Source organism: Triturus cristatus, chromosome 3_2 (assembly GCF_964204655.1).
Source record: "Triturus cristatus chromosome 3_2, aTriCri1.1, whole genome shotgun sequence".
In the NCBI taxonomy this organism is placed as follows: Eukaryota; Metazoa; Chordata; class Amphibia; order Caudata; family Salamandridae; genus Triturus; species Triturus cristatus.
Window position 1 is genome coordinate 99,191,305 of NC_140584.1, and position 21,798 is coordinate 99,213,102.

Consider the following 21,798-nt stretch of genomic DNA (forward strand, 5'->3'; position numbering starts at 1 on the left):
TGTTTTACCAGATTAGAACCTCCTGAATGACCAAATGAAAGGAGAACCACACAAGAGATATATAAAATATATGTATTTATTACTAAACACTCTCTACTAACCTCTTTATGAGATTAGAGAACAAAGCACACAATATTAAATCACTGGAACAATAATAAATAGCACAATACACAGTGGGCTCCAGGGGGAAACCAAACCATATACTAAAAGTGGTATAACAACCACAACTTGACTAGACCTAGTGCCTAGAGCACGTACAATCGCTGGGACCCCAAGGAACCACCCCAAGTAGTGACACAGGAGACCCACGTAGGACAGGTGCAGTGTGTGAACACAGGCGCGAGTTTCATACAATCCTATGGGAAAGTCGCGGTTGGATTTTTAAAGATTAAGGACACTTCGGAGAGGCCTTTAAGCAAACCCTTTCAAACATAGAAGGTTCTAAGGCCAGCACCCTTGAGAGTACCAAGATACCCGCGTTATCTATCCCAGAGGAGCCGGGTGCTTAGAGGTCAAGTGATGTCGGGAACCTTCGTCGTTTTCAATGGCGTGATGCGGAAAAATGCTGCCGCCGGGAAGATGAAAAGTGTCCAGTGGAATCCAAGCCTGGATCCAAGGTGAGAAGAACCTAAAAGCAGAGAAGACAAAGTCTGGGTCACTTCACAATGACCAGGGGCACGATGGACGAATGCCCTCCGATGTTGGGTGCTTCAGGTGAGAAGATGCAATGCTTGACTCTGCAGCCACGGGGACCAGGAGACGTCGATGATGACCAAAGTCCTGAGGTGAACTGTCCCACGAAGGATGTCGAGTGCTGGGGGGTCAGTGTCCAGATTGAACACCAACAAGCCTTGGCAACTGCAACCCACGCGGGCAGATGAAATAAGCTTGGGTGAGGACCAGCAAGGTCCTGGGGACTCGCCAAGCTCACAGGGACCCACAGGCCAACGGACCAGGGATCGCGAAGGGACCTCGAGCTGAATCACGAAATACCAGCCCACGGAACACTTGTGGAGTGTAGGCCAGAAATCTTGGGTGAAAATACTGCTCGGGGTCAGGACTACAAGTAGCCCAAAGCACAGCCTCAGGGATCGCCGAAAAGCATATGCTGATGCAAATGTACACGGTGCACAGGGGTTCAGGTTGCATGATCCCCACGAGGGATACTGGTCTCAGAATTGCTGAGAGAGCAGATCGACCTCAGATACCTCGGGAACCGACTTCCTGTGTTGCAGAAATGTTCGGAGTCCTCAGGAGCTTGGGAGATGCAAACCGGTCAGATGCGTTTAGGTGCCTGACTTGCAGGGGAGTAACTCCTTTACTCCAAGGGAGATTCTTCAGTCATCCAGCGTTGTGCAGGTCGTCGAAGTACTTGGTTTCTGTAGCAGAGTTTAGTCCAGATAAAATCTAAAGTCCTGTAGTCAGTGGTTCCTACTTTATACCCAAGGAAGGGGTGGGCCAAACTCTGGGAACCCACCTATGGGAGGGTCAGGACAGAGGAGTGGCTACACCCATGGCCTTTGTCCAGTTTTGCGCCAGAGCAGGAGCAAATTGCTCCTGTAACCGGTTTGAGCTGGACTATGCACATGGACACCAAATGTGCCCCCAGTGCAGACTTCAAAGCACTCTGAGTGTACCCACCCAGTCCCAATACACTAAAGCCTGTCTGGGAGGTGGTTACACCTCCCTGTGACAGGAAACCTATTGTCAAGCCTCCCCCTGTTCGAGCTTGGCTCAGCAGCAGGAGGGCAGACTCATGTCTGTGGCTGGCAGCATCCATTTTGTGATGCCCAGGTCGAGAAAGCTGGTACCGGGTAGCCCGGTGTGTCACATATGTCCCTCTAGAAGGGTGGAATCATACCTCCCTGCCAGTTACTGGCGGGGAGGTATGATTCCAAGGTGTTCGACACCAAACACGACATGTTTCTATGCAGCCGTTTTAAAGTTAGAATTTACCGCGAGGTTATAATGCACTTAAATATATATCGTTGGCTGCATCACAAACAACCTCGGAAAATAGGTTCTGAAGGCTGCAGAGGGGCTCTGCTCATGCAGGTGCACCCTCTCACATAAAACTCAGCACCCTGCCTTCAGGATTGATAAGGCCTGCCATAGGGGTGACTGATAGGTTTATATGTGCAGCGATTTAGAATAGATATAGTGAACCTATATGTAAGTAAGGGGTGCATGTACCACCTTACACAGGCTTCAGTAGCAGACCTTTGGTGTCATTTTGAATGGTCTCTCAAGGGTGGCACAATACATGCTGCAGCCTGGGAGGCCTCTGGGGTACCTAGGCCCTGGGTACATAGTATACCATGTACTAGAGACTTATAAGGGTACCCCAGAATCAAATCTGAACTGTACCTTAAATACATGCAAACAATTTAGAGGAGAAAGCAGCTAGACTGGGGTCCTGGATAGCAGGATCCCAGTCAGACTAAGTTGAAAACAGTGATACATCAGCAAAAAGTGGGGGTAACTATAAGAAGCAGATCCTACTCTCCTACACTTTGTACGAAATGTGCTCAGAGGGTAGGGCTATCGACAGCCCAATGCACGAAGTTGGAGAGCACCAACAGCCATATGCAATTGCAAAAGTACGCGGTGCACAGGGGTTCGGGTTATGCGGTCCCCACGAGAGATACTGGCCTTAAACTCGGTGAGAGGGCAGCTCGACCTCAAGGAACATAGGAACCCCCCCTGTGTTGCTGGAGCCTTCGGAGTCCGCAGGAGCTCAGGATCAGCAGACCGGTCAGTTGGGTTACGGTACCTGCAAACGCAGGGAGTGACTCCTTCACCCCAAGGGAGATACTTCGGTTTTCCTTGATGCTGCAAAGGTCCTGCACGGAGCCAGTATAGTGCACGGGCACAGACAATGCTTTGGACGGCGAGGGAGATAAAGTCAGGCTCAGTCGAAGTCCAGATTGTCCAGACGGTCGAAGGTCAGTGGTTTCTTGTTCAGAATCTTGTCCACATCGAATATAGGGCCCTACAGCCAGGTAAGCCCTTTTGTACCCAAGGGAGCGGGTTGGACATATTAAGGGGAGGTTCAGGACGGGTGTGGTTACACCCATGTCATTCGTCCAGTTTCGTGCCAGAGCAGGAGCCAACGGCTTCCAGAACTGGTTTGAGCTGGACTATGCACAGAGACACCAAATGTGCAGCTCGTGCAGACTTTCAGGCACTTTGGAAGTGCACCCACCCAGCTCCAATACATTAAATCCTGTCTGGGAGGTGGTCACACCTCCCTGTGACAGGATGCCTATTGTGCTGCCTTCCTCTGCTCGAGCTTGGCTCAGCAGCAAGAGGGCAGAAATGTGTCTGGTTGGCAGCATCCACTCCGTCCTGTCCGGGTCAAGGAGGCTGGTACCGGGAAGACCAGGGACCCACGAAGCTTGCTTCTGAGGGGTGGAATCATACCTCCCACACCGGTTACCGTTGTGGAGGTATGGTTCCAAGGTGTTTTATACCAAACATGACATGGTTTGTTGCAGCCATTTTCGAGATAGCATTTCACGTGAGCATATAATGCACCTCTACCTATATGTCGGGCTGCGTCACGGACAACCCCGCAGAATCGTCTCCGAAGGCTGCAGGGGTGCTCTGCTCATGCAGGGGCACCCTCTCACGTAAAACCCAGCATCCTGCTTTCAGGATTGTCAAGGTCTGCTATAGGGGTGACATAGCTTTTAAGTGTAGTGACCTATAGATATAGTAAACCTATATCTAAAGTAAGTGGTGCATGCACCATCTTACACAGGCTGCAATGGCAGGCCTGTAGTTACATTTTGCATGGCCTCTCATGGGTGGCATAATGCATGCTTCAGCCCATGGGAGGCCTCTGGGGTACCTATGCCCTGGGTACATGTGTACCATATACTAGGGACTTATAAGGGTACCCCAATATCCAATCTGGAGTGTACCTAAGTACATGTCAATACATTTTAGGGAGAAAGTAGATCGACAGGGGTCCTGATTAGCGGGATCCCAGTCAGACTATTCAAAAACAGTGTAACATCAAGCAAAAAAAGTAGGGGATAACCATAAGAAGCAGATCCTACTCTCCAATAATCTCTACCTTGACCATGTTGTCACCTTTTTGTGTACACTCACACTCCCGACTTCTATCTGGCTAGGTTGGTGCTATGAAGCTGCTTATATGTTTTAGATCCACTAGCCCCATGATCACCCTTATCTGAACTACTTATACCTGTCCTCGCTCTGTCCTCCTCCCAGTCCCACAAACTTTACAGAGTGGTTGTTCAGTCTTCTGCAGTCAGCATGTGATATGTACTTAAAGCATAATAGAATCTATGACAAATAGCACAGGAAGTGCAGAGTATAATTGTAGATAATTTTTTGATACAATTTTAATTTGGGTACCTACAACAAGATAACTATCTGGCCACTTATGTGCGACACCTAAACGCTTCCCGAGTAGGATTACAATAAAGACAACATGTTTCAACTGCACTCCCACTGCCCTCCGTCCCCGCCCATAAACTTCCACTATGTAGGACTCGGCCAGTATGATGCATGGTGCCAATAATGCACTTTGGCACCTCACAATGAGTTGTTAAGAACTATATATATACTACAATACAATACAGTTACAAGTAATGTGGAGTGTTATGTTATTACTCCAGAAGATCGGCTCCAATCGCCGAATTTATGACCTTTAAGTAAAGAGAGACAAGGGCTAAGCTATTGAGGGCCACCCAATGACACTAGGTAGAGCATAGGTGTATCTACACATGCACCCCAAGCTCCACTTTTCTAATTCATGGATATCCGATGCTTGTGGAATGGGGCTACTAACCACTATCAGTGTAGCAGTCACTACCTTGAGTACGATGTTGGTTACATTCGTCTGCGTGCTTTATGCATGACAAGGTTGTAGCCAGGAGTGTTTGGTTCGGGGGGCATGGCACCCAATGATAAGATTCTTGAACAGGGTATTTTTTGACATCATTTTTGGAAAAATACTGCCATACTAGTGAGGTTTTAAAGCACGCAATGCACATGGAACTCTTTGCTTTGGCAGTGCATTTGCTGCACTAATGGTAGGGCTGGTAATGTGAACTGGTGTCAAAAAAGTCAATTGTATGATCCAATAGAAGCATTTCCATAGAATTAGAATATCTGAAAGAGGCACATTAGTGATAGATTCCTTTCCTTAGAATATCCCCAGGTGTCAGACTGGATCCGGAAAGTTTTTCGTTAGCAGTACCCCTGCGCGTCAGAAGGTGGCGTTGTGCGGCTCCACGTCCGTCGCTGGCGTCGTATGCGCCGAGATAACGTCACGGAGACTACTTAGGCGCCACCCATGTGCACTGACATTAGTTCTTTCTTTTTCCGCGCCAGCAAGCGCAGATCCGGTTAGAGCTAGTACCTTAGTCACTTTTTGACTAACTTTTTTTGGGAGACTTTTTGTCTCCACTATTTTGAGTCTTTGACTCCTGGTATCACGTAGGGATGCCTGGGTTTAAATCCTGTGTGGCCTGTCGCTGTACGATGTCAGTGGCCGACCCCCATGGCGTCTGTCTCTACTGTTTGGAGCGCGACCATGACTCCCGGTCATGTTCCGACTGTCTGGCCATGGCTCCGAAGGCCCTACGGGAGCGGTCCCATAAGCTGCTGGAGGCCCGGCAGTCGTCTCTGCACCGTTCGAGATCCAGGGGTCGATCAAGGGACCGACCTTGGAGCCATCATCATCGCTCCTCGGGGTCGAAGTCTTCACACTCTGAATTGGGTAAGAGACGCCATAAGAAGTCGTCGAAGAAGCATGTGTGCTCTCCGGCGTCCCCATGTCGGTCTCCGGATGCGGGGGCTTGGGGGTACCTTCCCCAATGCTTTGTTGGAGCCTGTGAGTCCCGCGGCCTACCCACCTTATCCGGGTCCGTCGGCGACTCTGGCACAGGTGCAAGATTTTCTTGCTGCCATGGACCGCCTTTTCAGGCCTAGGGCTCCCGGTCCCACCTGAGGGGCCTCCCTTGCCGCCGGCTCTGCTACCGGTGCCGCAAGGTCCTAGGCCAGTGGCTCTGGCGCCGCAGGGCCCGTCGCCGGCGGCACCGGCCCAGGCGCCCCCCGCGGCTCCGTTCCCGGTGCTGCAATGGGTTCCGTTTGTACCACCTCCGCCCTTGCCAGGGTTTCTGGACAATTTTGCTCCGGGTTGGGGCCCTAACTGGGATATGGAGTTGATCGGCACCGTTCATGGCACTGTTGGATCCTTTATATTCCCCTGTCCCTCCCCCGCCTCAGCCGTCTGTGACTCGGGCAGTGGAGGAAGGGGACGACTGGGAGGGGTGTGAGGACCCTCTTGCACGGCAGTGCGAGTTGGAGCAGGAGTGGGCACAAGAGTCAGAGGATGCAGGTGGCCTTGACCTCTCCTCTGAGCCTGGTTTCCTTTCTCCTCCTGCTGTGGCCATGGAGGAGGGCGCCACATATACTGTGGTGCTCCGTAGAGCAGCTGAGGCCCTTGACCTGCCTATGGTAACTTTAAAAACTAACCTCCTCACTGAAGTCCTTCAGCCGGCGGCAAGCTCCATGGAGCCTCTGCTACCGTTCAATAAGGCGTTAACGGATGTGGTAATGGGCACCTGGTCTAGGCCAGCCACGGGGGTCCCTGTAAATAAGAACGTGGCCAGGCGTCATCGCCCGGCCCCGGGTGACCATGCCTTTGTAACGACCCACCAAACTCCGGAAAGCCTGGTGATCCAAGTCTCCACCTCCCAAAGTGCATCCCCAACCGCCCCGCCGGATAAGGAATCTAAGAAGCTGGAACAGTATGGCAAGAAACTGTTTTCCTCTGCCAGCTTAGGGCTGCGGTCAGTGAACACCGCATCCCTCTTGGGCCGCTAATCTCACGCTCTGTGGGACATGGTTGCGCAGACGCTGCCTCAGTGTCCGGTGGAAGTTCGGGCAGTGCTTTCCCAAGCTGTGGCTGAGGGGAAAGATGCAGCAAAGTTCGCCATCCGGTGTGGACTAGACACTGCGGACACTTTGGGTAGGGCGATTTCCACCACTGGGGCCCTCCGTCGTTACGCCTGGTTACGGTCCACTGGGTTTTCAGGGGATGTTCAGAGTTCCCTTATGGACATGCCCTTTGATGGGACCCGCCTATTTGGCGATAAGGCAGATAGTGCGCTGGAACATTTTAAGGACTCCCAGCTACAGCCAAGTCCTTGAGTCTCTCCACCACGCGCCCGGCCACGTCTGCTTTTCGTTCCTTTCATGGTCACAATAAGATGCACCCCGACACGTTCGTTCAGCCAGAAGCCTGCGCAGAACCATCCTCAGCGTGGACGTGGTTCCCGCAGTGGCACGAAAGGGGGCCAGCGTGCGGGACAGTCCACTTCCGCAGCATCCGCCTCAAAACCTTCCTAGTCCGAGCTTTGGGGTGCACCCCACGCCAGTGGGTGGCAAGATTCGCCATCACCTTCTCCACTGGCGTTCTGTCACTTTGGACAGGTGGGTGCTGCAAATCGTCCGAAGGGGCTACTCCCTCCCCTTCGAGTCTGTCCCCCCAGCCATGCCACATCAGCTCCACTGCATGTTGGGGGATCACTTTGAGCTTCTCCTACAGGAAGTCACGGCCTTCTTGGCCAAGGGGGCCATCGAGTGCGTTCCTGGGCCAGAAGTAGGACGTGGTTGTTATTACCACTACTTTCTGGTCCCCAAGAAGGAGAAAGGGGGCCTGCGCCCCATCTTGGACCTCAGGCACGTCAACCGCTTCCTCCGGAAGGAGACTTCAAGATATTGACTTTGGCTCAGGTCTTGGCTGCCCTCGACCCTGGAGACTGGATGGTAGCGTTGGACTTGCAGGACGCATATGTGGCAGGGTTGAAGTAATAGGTCGGAGGCCAGGTCTGCTAAGATAAGGTTTTATTTTTCCGAATATACGTTTGTGCCTGCTTGTAAGTTTTTCTGTGGCCAAAGGTGGCGGGATCCGTCGCGCCTGGGACCCTTCGGCTTCTTCCCACGGTCTTTGTTTTCACCTCCCAGGGTCCGGTACGTTGATTCTGTTGCCCCTCCGTGGTGATGGAGCGTGAAAGAGATGAAAATAATGGTATCAGGACGCTGTCCCGTGATAACGGCAAAAAGGGACCAGGGAGTGAAGGGGCACCACACACTCTTGTGCTCTTCAAAATAAAACTAAAGAGTAAGGCGTGACTAGTGCTCGGTTGTGAGGGAGAACAGGTAGGGATACTTGAGAGGGTCCTAGAACTCCCGTTTAACTATTCGGGCCGTCCCTCCTCCCAACCCACCCTGAGAACCTTTTCTGTACCTGGGCAAGCCACGCTCCTCCTGGTGTGGGGACGTTGGCCTCCTGGCTCCTGATGGTCTCGTCCCTCGGTCTGCTCTGCTGTCTTTTCTTTCTCCTCGGCTCACCACAAACGCTCCTTCCCTCGAGTCTTCCTCCTCCGCTCCGGTGTCAACGCACACTCGCTTCCTGAAGATCTAGGGAGCGACACACCTCCTTCATCAGTCTGGACACGAAAGGCGTTCCCTGGTCCATTCATATTTCCTTGGAGAATCCTACCCTGGAGAACAGTTCCAGGAGTTTTTCTGCAATGTTTTTAGTAGTAGGTGCTCTGAGTGGAAATGCTTCCGGGAATCTTGTGGCATAGTCCACAATTACCAGTGCATAGAGGTTGCCTTTAGGGCTCTTAGGCAAAGGATCTATCAAGTCCATACCGACTCTTTCAAACGGCTTTCCTATTACCGGCATGGGTTGAAGTGGAACTGCAGGCGGATGTTGCATATTCTTCTTCTGGCACACCTCACATGTCTGACAGTGCGATTTAATGTCTTTGTAAATACCGGGCCAAAAAAAGTGACGTAACACGTTCTGTGTGGTTTTCTCCGCGCCTGAGTGTCCTGCCGTGAGGTGCGCGTGAGAGAAGAATAGTATTTGTTCTCGGAAGGGTACTGGGACCAGGAGCTGTGTTGGTTATTCCAGGCCTCCTTGGCGGTATAAGAGGTCATCCTTGATCAAAAAACGGGGATAAGGAGGGGATGGGTTACTCTGGTTGACGTGTGCTGATCCCAGGCGTTGAACAAAGTGGTATTGTTAGCTTGGGCAAAGCGGAAACTCCAGTCTAACAGACATGGCTAGGGGGTTGTGACGGCCGGAATGGGGGTTCCCTGGTCTCCTGTTTTACTTTCTACCTTGCCTTGGAATAGGGATAGGACGTCAGGGTTGTCGATGCCTAAGATAAGGTCTTCAGGTAGGGTATCAACCACCCCCACCCGTACTGTACAAGGGGGCCTGGCTATTGGAACCATGGTAACTACTGCAAGGGGATAGGGTTTAACATCTTCGTGTACGCACCGGATGTGTACTAACGTGTTGGGGATGTATTGGGAGGGCAGGATGAGGTTCTTCTCTACTACAGACTGCCTACACCCGGAATCTAACAATGCCTTTACCAACTTCCCATTCACCTGTACACGTACATAAAAGGAGGACCCCATTTCCGCCGAGTACAGCCCGGCCTTCGGGATGTACCCAACCTCCATAGGTTCATCCGCTGGTTTCCTTCTAGGACATAGGCGGGCGATGTGGCCCCAGTCGCCACATTTTAAACACTATGGCCCCCTGAACTTTGGCATCTCTGGCCTAACATGTTTGGGTTTTGGAATGTCTACCAAAGGCATTTCTTTCAATCTTCGGGGGTAGGACGCCTTTGTTTGGTTTCTCGTTGTCCCACAGTAATGTCCGAGGTTGAGCTCGTGAATAGTTAGTGGTCATCTCGATGTCAGTGTTGTTTGAGCCATCTCTGTGTACCATAGGGGAGGGCCTCCATGAACTGTTCTAGGTACACACGATTCATGATTTAGTCTAGTGGCTGGTTTTAGCCATTTGCCTGCCGCCATTTTCAAACGGAAAAACAATGTCTTTGGGTTTTCACCCGGCACCCCTCTTTCTTTGCGGAATTGTACTCTATAGGCCTCTGCATCCAGGCCTAGGTGGTCTAGGATTACCTCTTTGATTTCCTGGTAAGGGGTGTTCCCGGTAGCATTGGCTACTTGATACGCCGATTGGGCCTCCCCGGTCAGGAGACGCGCTAAAAAGAACGGCCATTTCTCCTCGGGCCAACCACACGCTCTGGCTACCCGTTCAAAATTCAACAAGAACGCCGCCGGATCTTCCCCAGATACGTACTTCTGGAGGGATATACCTGAGGGACCTTGGGTGGGGGCTCATCTCTCCATGGGTACAGGGGTTCCAGGGTCTTGTACCACCTTCTGTAGGCTCTCGATCTGTGCCGTGATGGTGTTCTTAAACACCTCCCGGTCAGCCTGGGCGGACGACATCTGTCTCTCTATGGCCCATTCAAGTTTTTCCTAGCCTTCGATGAGATGTTGAATCACCGCGTCCATCACGGGTTTACTGATGGACTGGGATGTTGATCCCACTTCTGACACCAGTTGTGGCGGGGTAGAAGTAATAGGTCGGAGGCCAGGTCTGCTAAGATAAGGTTTTTTTTTCTCCGAATATACGTTTGTGCCTGCTTGTAAGTTTTTCTGTGGCAAAGGTGGCGGGATCCGTCGTGCCTGGGACCCTTCGGCTTCTTCCCACGGTCTTCGGTTTCACCTCCCAAGGTCCGGTACGTTGATTCTGTCGCCCCTCCGTGGTGATGGTGCGTGAAAGAGATGAAAATAATGGTATCGGGACGCTGTCCCGTGATAACGGCAAAAAGGTACCAGGGAGTGAAGGGGCACCACACACTCTTGTGCTCTTCAAAACAAAACTAAATAGGAAGGCGTGACTAGTGCTCGGTTGTGAGGGACCCACCCTGAGAACCTTTTCCGTACCTGGGCAAGCCACGCTCCTCCTGGAGCGTGGCTCGGCGAAACGTGGGGACGTTGGCCTCCTGGCTCAGCCCGGGATCCTGATCGTCCCGTCCCTCGGTCTGCTCTGCTGTCTTCGCTTTCTCCTCGGCTCACCACAAACGCTCCTTCTCTCGAGTCTTCCTCCTCCGCTCCGGTGTCAACGCACACTCGCTTCCTGGATTCCCCCGTCCTTATCGTCATGAACGCGCTGATGTCAGGTGGAGGCGGGGTCTCGTCGTCCTGGAAGCCCCAGTTAAAGGAGCTGACGTCGTCTTCCTCTGTCGGTTTCCATAAAGTTGAATTCTGTGTCTTCCAATCATCCTGCTGGGAGGAGATAAGAAGGGGAGAGAGAGGCACTGCAGTCCACCAGTCTAGATCGGATTCATGTCTCTCGCTCACCGATCCCGCCCCGTCACAGCATAGTTTCATATGCCCGTCCTGCCTGCCCACCGGCATTACCTGCGGTTCACGGTAGGCCTAGAGCACTTTCAGTTTGCCGTGCTCCCCTTCGGCCTTACCAATGCCCTTCTGGTGTTCACGAAGGTGTTGGTGGTGGTCGCAGCTCATCTGCACATATCAGGGGTTCCAGTCTTCCCCTATCTCGACGACTGGCTGTTGAAGGCGGGCTCGACTCAGGCAGTCGTCTCCCACCTCCAGACTACGGCTGACCTCCTGATGTTCTCCAACAACATGCTGAAGGCGCACTAGAGTCCCTCTCAGAAGCTCCCCTTCATCGGAGCAGTTCTGGATTCGGCGCAGTTTCGGGTTTATCCTCCTGAGCAGCGAGTCCAGGATATTCAGGCTATGATTCTGATCTTTCAGCCTCTATCCCGGGTTTCAGTCAGGATGACCCTCCGGCTCCTGGGCCTCATGGCCTCCTGCATCCTGTTAGTGCAACATGCCAGATGGCATATGCGGGCTCTGCAGTGGGACCTGAAGTTTCAGTGGGCACAGCATCAGGGCAACCTGTCTGATGATGACCAAATCTCGCAGGGCACTGCACGACAATTGCAGTGGTGGCTCACGAATTGCGATTGGGTCAATGGCTCATCCCTCTCCCTTCCCCAACCGGAGCACACAGTGGTGATGGATGCGTCCCTCCAGGGATGGGGCGGCCACTTGGGAGAGGCGGAGATCAGAGGCCTCTGGTCTCCGGCGGAGTCCTGACTCCATATCAATCTTTTGGAGCTTCGGGCGATCCGACTTGCGCTGATGGCATTCCTTCCCTCTGTCCGGTGAAGTGTGTTGCAGGTGTTCACAGACAACACCACCGCCATGTGGTATTGCAACAAACAGGGCGGGTGGGGTCGTGGACCCTATGTTAGGAGGCACTGCGCCTCTGGACATGGCTGGAACATCAAAACAATACCTTGGTGGTTCAACACCTGGCAGGTTCTCTGAACACCAGGGCGGACAAACTCAGCCGCTGGTGCATGATGGATCACGAATGGCATCTGAACTCTGACATGGCGCAAGGTCTCTTTCTGCAGTGGGGAGAGCCTTGGTTAGATCTATTTGCCACAGAAGAGAACGCGCAATGTCATCAGTTCTGCGTGTTGTAATTTCCAAGGCGGCACTCGCTCGGTGATGCTTTTTGTCGCGAGTGGAGCTGCGGTCTGTTGTATGCCTTTCCGCCTATACCACTTCTGCCCAGAGTGCTGAAGAAGATTCGTCGAGACCGGGCCCAAGTCATTCTTGTGGTTCCGGATTGGGCACGAGGATACTGGTATCCCGAGCTACTCAGCCTGGCGATCGATCCCACAATCTGACTGCCTCTTTGGGAGGATCTTCTGTGGCAGCAGCAGGGGACGGTCCTCCACCCGAACCTGTCCAACCTCCACCTCCATGCTTGGGGATTGAGCGGCTACAGTTGACAGCTTTCGACCTTCCTCCCAAAGTCTGTGATGTCATTCCGGCAGCCAGGCGTCCCTCCACTAAAACTGTATACGCCTGCAGGTGGAACAAATTTGTGGCATGGTGCACAGCGAAAGTCGTGTACAGAACTGACGTCAGTGCGCATACGATGCCAGCGACGGACGCGGAGCCGCACGACGCCACCTTCCGACGCGCAGTGGTACTGCTGACAAAAAACTTTCCGGATCCAGTCTGATGCTGGGGATATTCTAAGGTAAGGAATCTATCACTAACTAATGTCTCTTACAGATATATCGTTACACAATTAGTAACTTGTGCAAAACATCCAAACATCGAACAGCATGATCAAAAATCCGATTGGCCGCACTCTGCTAGTCCTACCAGCGGGTTACCCCAAAGAATTGTGGTCCATGAAGTAGCGTCGGCGGGTACGCCTATGCCAAAAGTTTAAAATGAAAATGAGTGTCGCGTTAGCCATCCCTGGACACGTGTTTCGAGGTAGTTGCCTCTCGTCAGCAGGGAGTAGGTATGTGTGTAGGGTTGCTGCGTAGGCTGCCAAAAAATATTCTCAGGTAAAGTACCACTCAAGGCGCGCAGGTGCGTAGCCATGGGCTCGTCAGCCCCACCGGCTCAAGGGAGCCTGAATATAAACAAAAATCCTGCGCGCTACGAGAGGTACTTTACCTGATAACGATTTTAGCAGCTTACACAGCAACCCTACACACTTTCCTAGTCCCTGCTGACGAGAGGCAACTACCTCGAAACACGTGTCCAGGGATGGCTAACGCTACTCATACTTGCATGCATTACACGGGCATAGGCGTACTCGCCGACGTTGACCTCAGGGACCATTTTTCATTGGGGTAGCACGCTTGGTAGGTGGAGCAGTGTGCGACCAATTAGACTTAACTTTATTTTCAGGCTCCCTTGAGCCGGTGGAGCCGACGGGCTCATGGTTACGCACCTGCGCGCTACGAGAGGTACATTACCTGATAACGATTTTAGCAGCTTACACAGCAACCCTACACACTTTCCTACTCCCTGCTGACGAGAGGCAACTACCTCGAAACACGTGTCCAGGGATGGCTAACGCTACTCATACTTGCATGCATTACACGGGCATAGGCGTACTCGCCGACGCTGACCTCAGGGACCATTTTTCATTGGGGTAACACGCTTGGTAGGTGGAGCAGTGTGCGACCAATTAGACTTAACTTTATTTTCAGGCTCCCTTGAGCCGGTGGAGCCGACGGGCTCATGGTTACGCACCTGCGCGCTACGAGAGGCACTTTACCTGATAACGATTTTAGCAGCTTACACAGCAACCCTACACACTTTCCTACTCCCTGCTGACGAGAGGCAACTACCTCGAAACACGTGTCCAGGGATGGCTAACGCTACTCATACTTGCATGCATTACACGGGCATAGGCGTACTCGCCGACGCTGACCTCAGGGACCATTTTTCATTGGGGTAACACGCTTGGTAGGTGGAGCAGTGTGCGACCAATTAGACTTAAATCGAACAGCATGATGGTGAGGCTAAAATATTTCTCTAGACTGGTCCAAAATGTGATTGATAATATATTGAGCCAGTGACTAAAGTGGGCTTACCCAGGGACCCCAATGGTTGAGGGGGCTCACCTAAAGCCCACTGTCTGTGTACTGAAAACAATAGGTTAGTGTCACCAGACTTAACAAAGAAGAAACTTAAAAGAAATTTGCAATGTTGCTTATGCTCTGCTTCTTAATATGCAGTGCTCCATGAGACTCGTGCCCTTTTGTAATTTTCTGTAAATAAATAGAAAATTAGGTGTATTTTATGTGGCACTTGCACACATATTGGTTTTTAGTTTCATAACCCAGTAAAAAACAGCGGCAGCTCCTCAGTTGTGGTGGAGGAGCGTCGCCTCCCCTCCCCCCTGCCAGCAGCTGCAAAATGTGAAAAATATAACTATTATAACACAGGTTTATTACCGTTTTATTTTTAGCGCGATCTAGTCTTGGGGGCGGGGAAGACGATGACAGGCTAGAGTGGGCGTGTTGGGCAGCACTGCTGTCAGTGCGCATGTCGGTTTGGTCAACCGTCTCAGGAAGGCCAAACTGCCATGCTCACTTAAGCTGTCTCCAACCCAGCAGCGTTGTGGTGTTGGCGGCAGCAAAGCACAGGCTCGCAGTATCTCTGGGAGTGCAAATTCACAGCGCTCAGGCCACTCCTGACGCTGCTTTCAAAGATGAGAGCAGTGTTAGTATCGTACTCAGGGGAGACTGTGCAGTGCAGCAACAGGAAAGCACCAATGTTAAAGAATGGAAGAAATACACACTGGAGCTACTGGAGAGTACACAATGGTTTATTTCAGGGAACACCTCAGCCACAGCTGTGCAACCATCCGAGACGTTCTCCGCTGATTTCGGCGCTCACTATCGAACCTCCTGGCATTAACATTCTAAATACATCACCAGGCCCCGAAGACAATGGGTGCTCTGGCCAAACCATTTAGAGAACAGAGAAAGGGGACAGGGAAAGTTAAGATTAAAGGAAAGAAGAATGCAAGGAAGATACCACAGGTCCCCCTCCTTTAGAACTGAAAGCTCTCATCCTGTGAGAAAAAGCAAACCAAAGGAGTAGAGTGAGAAGACAAAGTCACAATACGAAAAATGCATTCTCATTTGTAAAACAAAATGAACAGCAACAATTTAAGTAGTCGTGACCACAAAATACTTAAGATAGCCTGGACGGCATCTTTTCCTTCCACTTGACCTGAAAGAATTCTCAGCACCCCCTTGGTTGGTTGTGAGTGGGTTACTACCTCTCTCACAAGCTTCATCGCTGTAACTTTCCTGGGTGCTCACTAGTTTTTCAGGAACAGAACATTTAGCAACTCTTCCCATGTTCCAAATTTTCCCATCTTCAGTTTTTACAGCATTTTTAAAGAGTTTTACAATTCTCATAGGTTCAGTAAATTTCGACTCTAACTACATCACCCATTTTAAAATGTATCTCTTTAGCTCCATGTATCCTGTCATATCTAGCTTTCTTTTCCACTTGTAGTTTATTTTCCCTTTCTCTTCTCTTTGTGTTACTAGAGACATCTACCCACCCTTTATGTCACTTCATCCAACCTGATACCAGCCTGAAGTTGGGTTTTCTTGCCTTCATTAACTCAAATGGTGTTTCGTTTGTCGTCTGATGTGGTGTTAAACGATATGCCTCCAGCCGCTTCATAACCGCTTCTCTCCAATCTAGCCCATTAACTTTGGCTAGCTTTATACCCTCTTTGATAGTCCTGTTAAATCTCTCTACCATCCCATTTGCCTCTGGGTGATAAAGTGCACACATAGAGTGCACACATCTTGTGACGTATTCCTTTACAATGCAAAAACTCTTCCATTTCTTGAGATCAAAATTGAACCCCATTGTCAGTTTGTAAAGAGCTTGGTAAGCCTTCTCTTAAAAACACTTCCACTAGAAATCTTATAACTGTCCTGGTATTAATTTCTGCAACAAACTTCAATTCAGGCCAACGAGAAAACAGATCTACTAGTACGAGGATATACTGAGACTGCTTCTCCCCTGACAATGGACCTATAATGTCTATTGCTACATCCATCCAAGGGCCCTTGGCTGGTCTGCAAAGTATAAGTGGCGTATGAAGCTTGAGTACTTTGTCACTGGAGGTGCAGGATAAGCATTCCCGTATTTTCCTTTCAATTTCCAAATCCATGTTAGGTCACCAGAAATCTAAACGTAGCCTCGGTTTAGTTTTAGTAATCCCTAAGGGACCTTCAAGAGCTAGGTCAACCAGTTTGTTTTTCAGAATTGTTGGAGGGATTAACTTTGTCCCTCTGAAAAGACACCCATCTCTTCCCTTACCATCCAATATGGTTTGAGTTTTTCATTATGTTTGTCTTGGCCTGTCCACCCTTTTCTTGTGTTCTCACACACGTTCTGTAACAGAATGTCAGACTCTAATTCTGCCTTACATTGTGTCTCTTCTACTGCTCCCTGGGTGACCATACACACACTTTCTCGTTGAGAATCAAAATCATCTTCTTCCTGTGTGTTTGCACTCTCCCCTTCTCCCTTGGGAGTTTCCAATCTGCGAGAGAGGCAATCTGCCGCAAAACTTTTCACACCCAGAACATATTCTACTCCAAAGGTGTACTCTTGGAGATCAACTACCCATCTCCTGATTCTACTAGAAATACAATCTAACCCCTTTTTTGTGAATACTTCTGTAAGAGGCTTATGATCAGGTCTTACTGAAAACCGTGTTCCCCAAATAAAGTTCCGGAATTTGTTAAGTGCCCAATGAACAGCCAACGCCTCCTTCTCTATCACTGAATAATTATTTTCAACATGTTTCAATGATCGAGAAGCGAAAGCGATAGTCTCCTCGCCCCTCTCCTAATTGTACCATGACTGCACCTAATCCTTTTGAACTGGCATCTGTTATTATTACGGTGTGTCTGCCTGGTACGAATGCTTTCAAATTTGGGGCTGTAGCTAACACAGTCTTGGTGTCCTCAAATTCTGCCTGACAGCTCTCACTCCAAAGAAATTGCACTCCATTCTTCATTAGAGCTAGAATGTGGTATGTGCGCTCTGCAAAGTTCTGTACAAATTTGATGTAAAACTCTAACATTCCTAAAAAAGACTTAACCTCCTCTTTATTTTTTGGAGTAGATAGATTCTGGATGGAATTTTTTAGTTCTTCCTTGGGTAGAATGCCTTCCGCTGAAATCTTGTGTCTCAAATAATCTATTTCCTGACAACCAATTTTGCACTTCTCCCTTTTTACAGTGAGTCCCTGCTCCCTGAATCTCCTTAGTACTTGTCTGATTCTGAGAGCATGTTGTTCCCTGTTCTTCCCAAAAATTAACACATCGTCTTGGTAGCAGATCACCCCTGTGATACCTTGGAGCATGCTGCTCATTGCTCTTTGGAAGACAGTAGGCGCTGACACAAGTCCAAACGGCATGCGTTTGAACTTATATGCTCCCATGGGAGTAATGAATGCTGTAAGATCTTGTGAGTCTGGGTGCAACTTTACTTACTTTACTTAGTAGTATGCCGATGTGAGGTCTAGAGTGGAGAAAACCTTGGCCCTGGCTACCTTAGCCATCATCTCAGTGATGTTGGGTAGTGGATACTTATCTACTACTACCTCTTTGTTCAGTGCCCTAAGATCAATGCAAAGACGAACAGCCCCGTCACTTTTCTTGGCCACTACAATTGGTGCCAACCACTCAGTGGCTTCTACAGGTTCAATTACTTTCAGACCACACAATCTTTCTAACTCTTCTCTAACTGCTACATGTATTGACAACGGTAAACTTCTTACTTTGGCTGATACAGGTTGCGCATTTTCCCTTAGTTTTATTTTGTGACACATACACTTTTGTGATGGTGAATCTGTCTTAATAAACTATACTTCCCCAAAAGTAGCCCTTCATTCTTATTGGTTACCAACCATAGCCTCCTGGTTTGATGTACATTTTGTACAATTTCTTCTGACCTTTAAATATTTTATCAAACATTTTCTCATCAATAATTGTCCATTTTGAGCATGAGTCAAACATTGCTTCTACTTCATACCCTTTCTTTCTTTACAACATCTTTTGGATTATTCATTTGCGTTACATTGTTCTTGGAGTATTTTCTGTTGTATGAGTTACTCCTGCAACAAATTCTATAATGGCCCTTTTTCCCACATGTATTACAAGTTACTCTCAAAGCTGGACAATCTTTATTGTTGGCCATGTGTCCCATTTTCCCACACCTGTAGCAACTACCTCTGAAGACCATGCTACTTTTGTCTTCCTTGGGCTCTACCTTGGTACTTATACCATTGTTATCCTCCTTGGGATCTATCTTAGACCCTTTTACCACTTGATCATCACCCACCTTTTCGCTGATTTCACTCACTTTGAGTTTCTCCTCCCCGTCTTGTTTTATTTCCTTCACACAATGTATCATGTCTTCAACCTGTTTGGCCACTATCAACACTTCCCCCAGTGGCGGGTCATCTTTAAGCCATAGTTCTTCTCTAATTCAATCCATTTTGCATGTAAGTAAAAACGGATCCCTGATACGCGTCGCAGCTAACTTACTTAGTGCTGACACAAAATCTTCCACTGTCTCTCCCTCTTTCTGACCCCTCTTCCCGAAATGGTAACGCTCCATAATAGTACTAACTTTGGGTAGAAAGTGGATATCAAGTTTTCTTATACTAATTTCATACTCATTGAGTCCCCTCGCCTCATTTGCACCCAGCTCAGGTAAGTGCTCCAAAATCTCTTGTCCCTCTGCTCCTAGATAGTACTGAAGTAAAGCCACTTTTCTCTCCAACCCTATATTTGGAACGCAAACTACTGCATAATTTTGAAATACCTTTTTCCATTTACTCCATTTTATAGCTGGTTTCCCCTGGTGTAAGCCAAAAAAATGGTGGAGCTGTTACATTCTGCATAGTGTTAGATCTAAACTCACTCACTCAAAAGAAATTCAAATACAGCACATGACTCTAAATTCTTTCAAGTAATGCACACCAATGCAAATTTGTCCTAGTACTAAACTGCAAAAGAAATACTGTTTGTAAAATGCGTTGAAACTTTTGCTCTATAAACATTCAATAATGCCCAATAAAAGAATATTTTTTTATTTTTAAAGTCCCAAAATGTTCCTGCAAAAAAAAAAAAAACTGTCAAAAGATGAAGAAAACTCTCGTTTTATAAGCTTTGTATGAGCTCAAGGGAAGTGAAGTAAAAAAAAAAGAACTCTCTTGAAAGATTATAGAAAGAGCCAAAAAACGCCCAAGGAGAGCTGGACGGAACCCCGGGTTGGAAGTGATGCTCAGTCCACCCCTAAATACAGTCGACAAGAAGCACCAAAACCAGGATCACAAATATCGTATTGTGGCTGTAAGAGGCAGAACCGCTGAAGTGCTGCAAATTAAGTAAGCTGGTCACAGCTCAGGGAAGACTCCAGCAAAAGTCTCAGGGAATACTCCAGCAAAAGTCTGCGGTAACCTAGAAAGGCTTAGTCTCGAAGGGTAAATGAACTGCGGTACAATACTGTACTCAAACCACCCCAACACTCCTTTAGGATGCAGAAGTCAAATTTGAAAGTTGTGAAGAGAGAGGGGGGCAGTAACAGTAGAAAATAACGGCAACAAGTCATAACTTCAGTAAGGCAGTTGCTGCCCAAGAACGTTTTACTCACGACCGGTTTCACACCTTGTCTGTCAACAACTACATCCAGAATACTCGTGCGTGTTGAGGTGTTCCAACTATGCCGGCTCCATCTTGAAAATCCTTAATCCCATCCTCGTCGCCAGTGTTAAATGGAAGAAATACACATTTGAGCCACTGGAGAGTACACAATGGTTTATTTCAGGGAACACCTCAGCCACAGCTGTACAACCATCCGAGACGTTCTCCTCCGCTGATCCCGGCGCTCACTATCAAACGTCCTGGCACCAACATTCTAAATACATCACAAGGCCCGAAGACAATGTGTGCTCCGGCAAAATCATTATGAGAACAGAGAAAGGGGACAGGGAAAGGTAAGAGGAAAGGAAAGAAGAGTGCAAGGAAGATACCACAACCAAGTTGGCGATGCGGCGAGAGGCAAGTAATTGGTTTTGTCTATTTTGTTTTCGTCCCTCCCCTCCGCCCGTTACTCTGCCCTGATGCCATCCGCCACTGGTACAAAAAGCACATTGGTGTTAGACAGCCTGATGTTAACTATTTTATCGACATCATAAGGGTGGAAGAAAGTGAAGTTTGTAGTGGGTTAAAAAAATGTAGGCTGACAAATGCACACTGATTTCAACAGTAAGCCCACCAACTGACAAATCTGTCGTAATGGCTTATAAATAATTGTTCAGTCTAACACATGTTTGTTAGTCATAATCAACATATATCATATATTCTGAATGTTCCCACAAACAACCTTTCTGAAAGTCAACCTACATGGGCCCTACATTTAGTGCGGCCTGTGTGATTCCTCCTGCAATGGACATTGCTCATAGACATTGATTTAAAGCCTTGCACTTTCAAAGACCCCTTCTGAATATTTAACAGCGGAGGCCCTCTCTGTTGGAAGACGTCACAGTCACTTGCATTTGTATGTCTCAGAGAAGAGAAACTGGACAGTGGAAGTGAAATAGCACAGGTACACATACAGACAGGTATGTCTTTACACAGCCACTTGGTTATATAATTCGCTTGAACATACCTTCATTCCATACGGACTGCAGTCTACTTCTATCAATGACCAGGGGTATTAACTCATTCTTTTTCTCTACTTATATATTGATATAATCCAGTAAAATTGACCCTTTGGCTTGAATTATATTTCCACGCAATTGTCTGGCTGGTTAATCATCATTAATGAAACACAGGGCCCTACCACTGTTTGCATAACTAGCCGTCGCTAGCTTCCACACATTAACAAATAGTTTACTCCTTGGCTATTACTTCCTGTTCATGTGCCTAATTTCCTTTATCTGTCAAAATTGTGGTTATACGCAGATTGTCCTTACAAGCAGAATGAGTTATCGTCCTAAGATTTTAGACTGTAAGTTATACACACAGAATAATATCTATCACTATTCAGAATGGCGGTGCCCTTTTAATATAACACCTCTTATTTCCCCTTCATATGATATAAAAGCCACAAGGGTGAGTACCTGTCAAGCATCTTGGGAAACATTGCTCAAGTTTCAAGGCTTAACCTTAAGACATCCTGGACAACTTAAAAGGGTGAATAAGTGATTGATCACATAGTGCCGCAGTCTGGTGTGTGCAGACTTCAGGCGCTAGAGGATTCTTTCCATTACCTAAACCTGTGACACACAGATTACACATGGATTGTGGAAGCAGGTGCATTGACATTCTCATCCCTGCCATTTTACGAAGATTGGATCCTGTCACCTCCAAGTTCCAAATAGCTTTCTGCAGCAGAGACATTATTTTAACTCGCTCTGCCTTCAGCCCTAAAAGCCTTTTCGGGAGCACCTACATGTCATTGTAGGATCAGCAGTCTCCTTAAATAGGGATATCTTGGCAGTAATAG

General features: G+C 48.7%; 1 protein-coding gene across 6 annotated transcripts in view; it reads left to right on the forward strand.

The window, feature by feature from the left end:
• The window catches only part of HSPBAP1 (HSPB1 associated protein 1), an 859,774-nt gene that overhangs the window by 264,927 nt on the left and 573,049 nt on the right, over nt 1-21,798 (forward strand). The window lies entirely within an intron of this gene.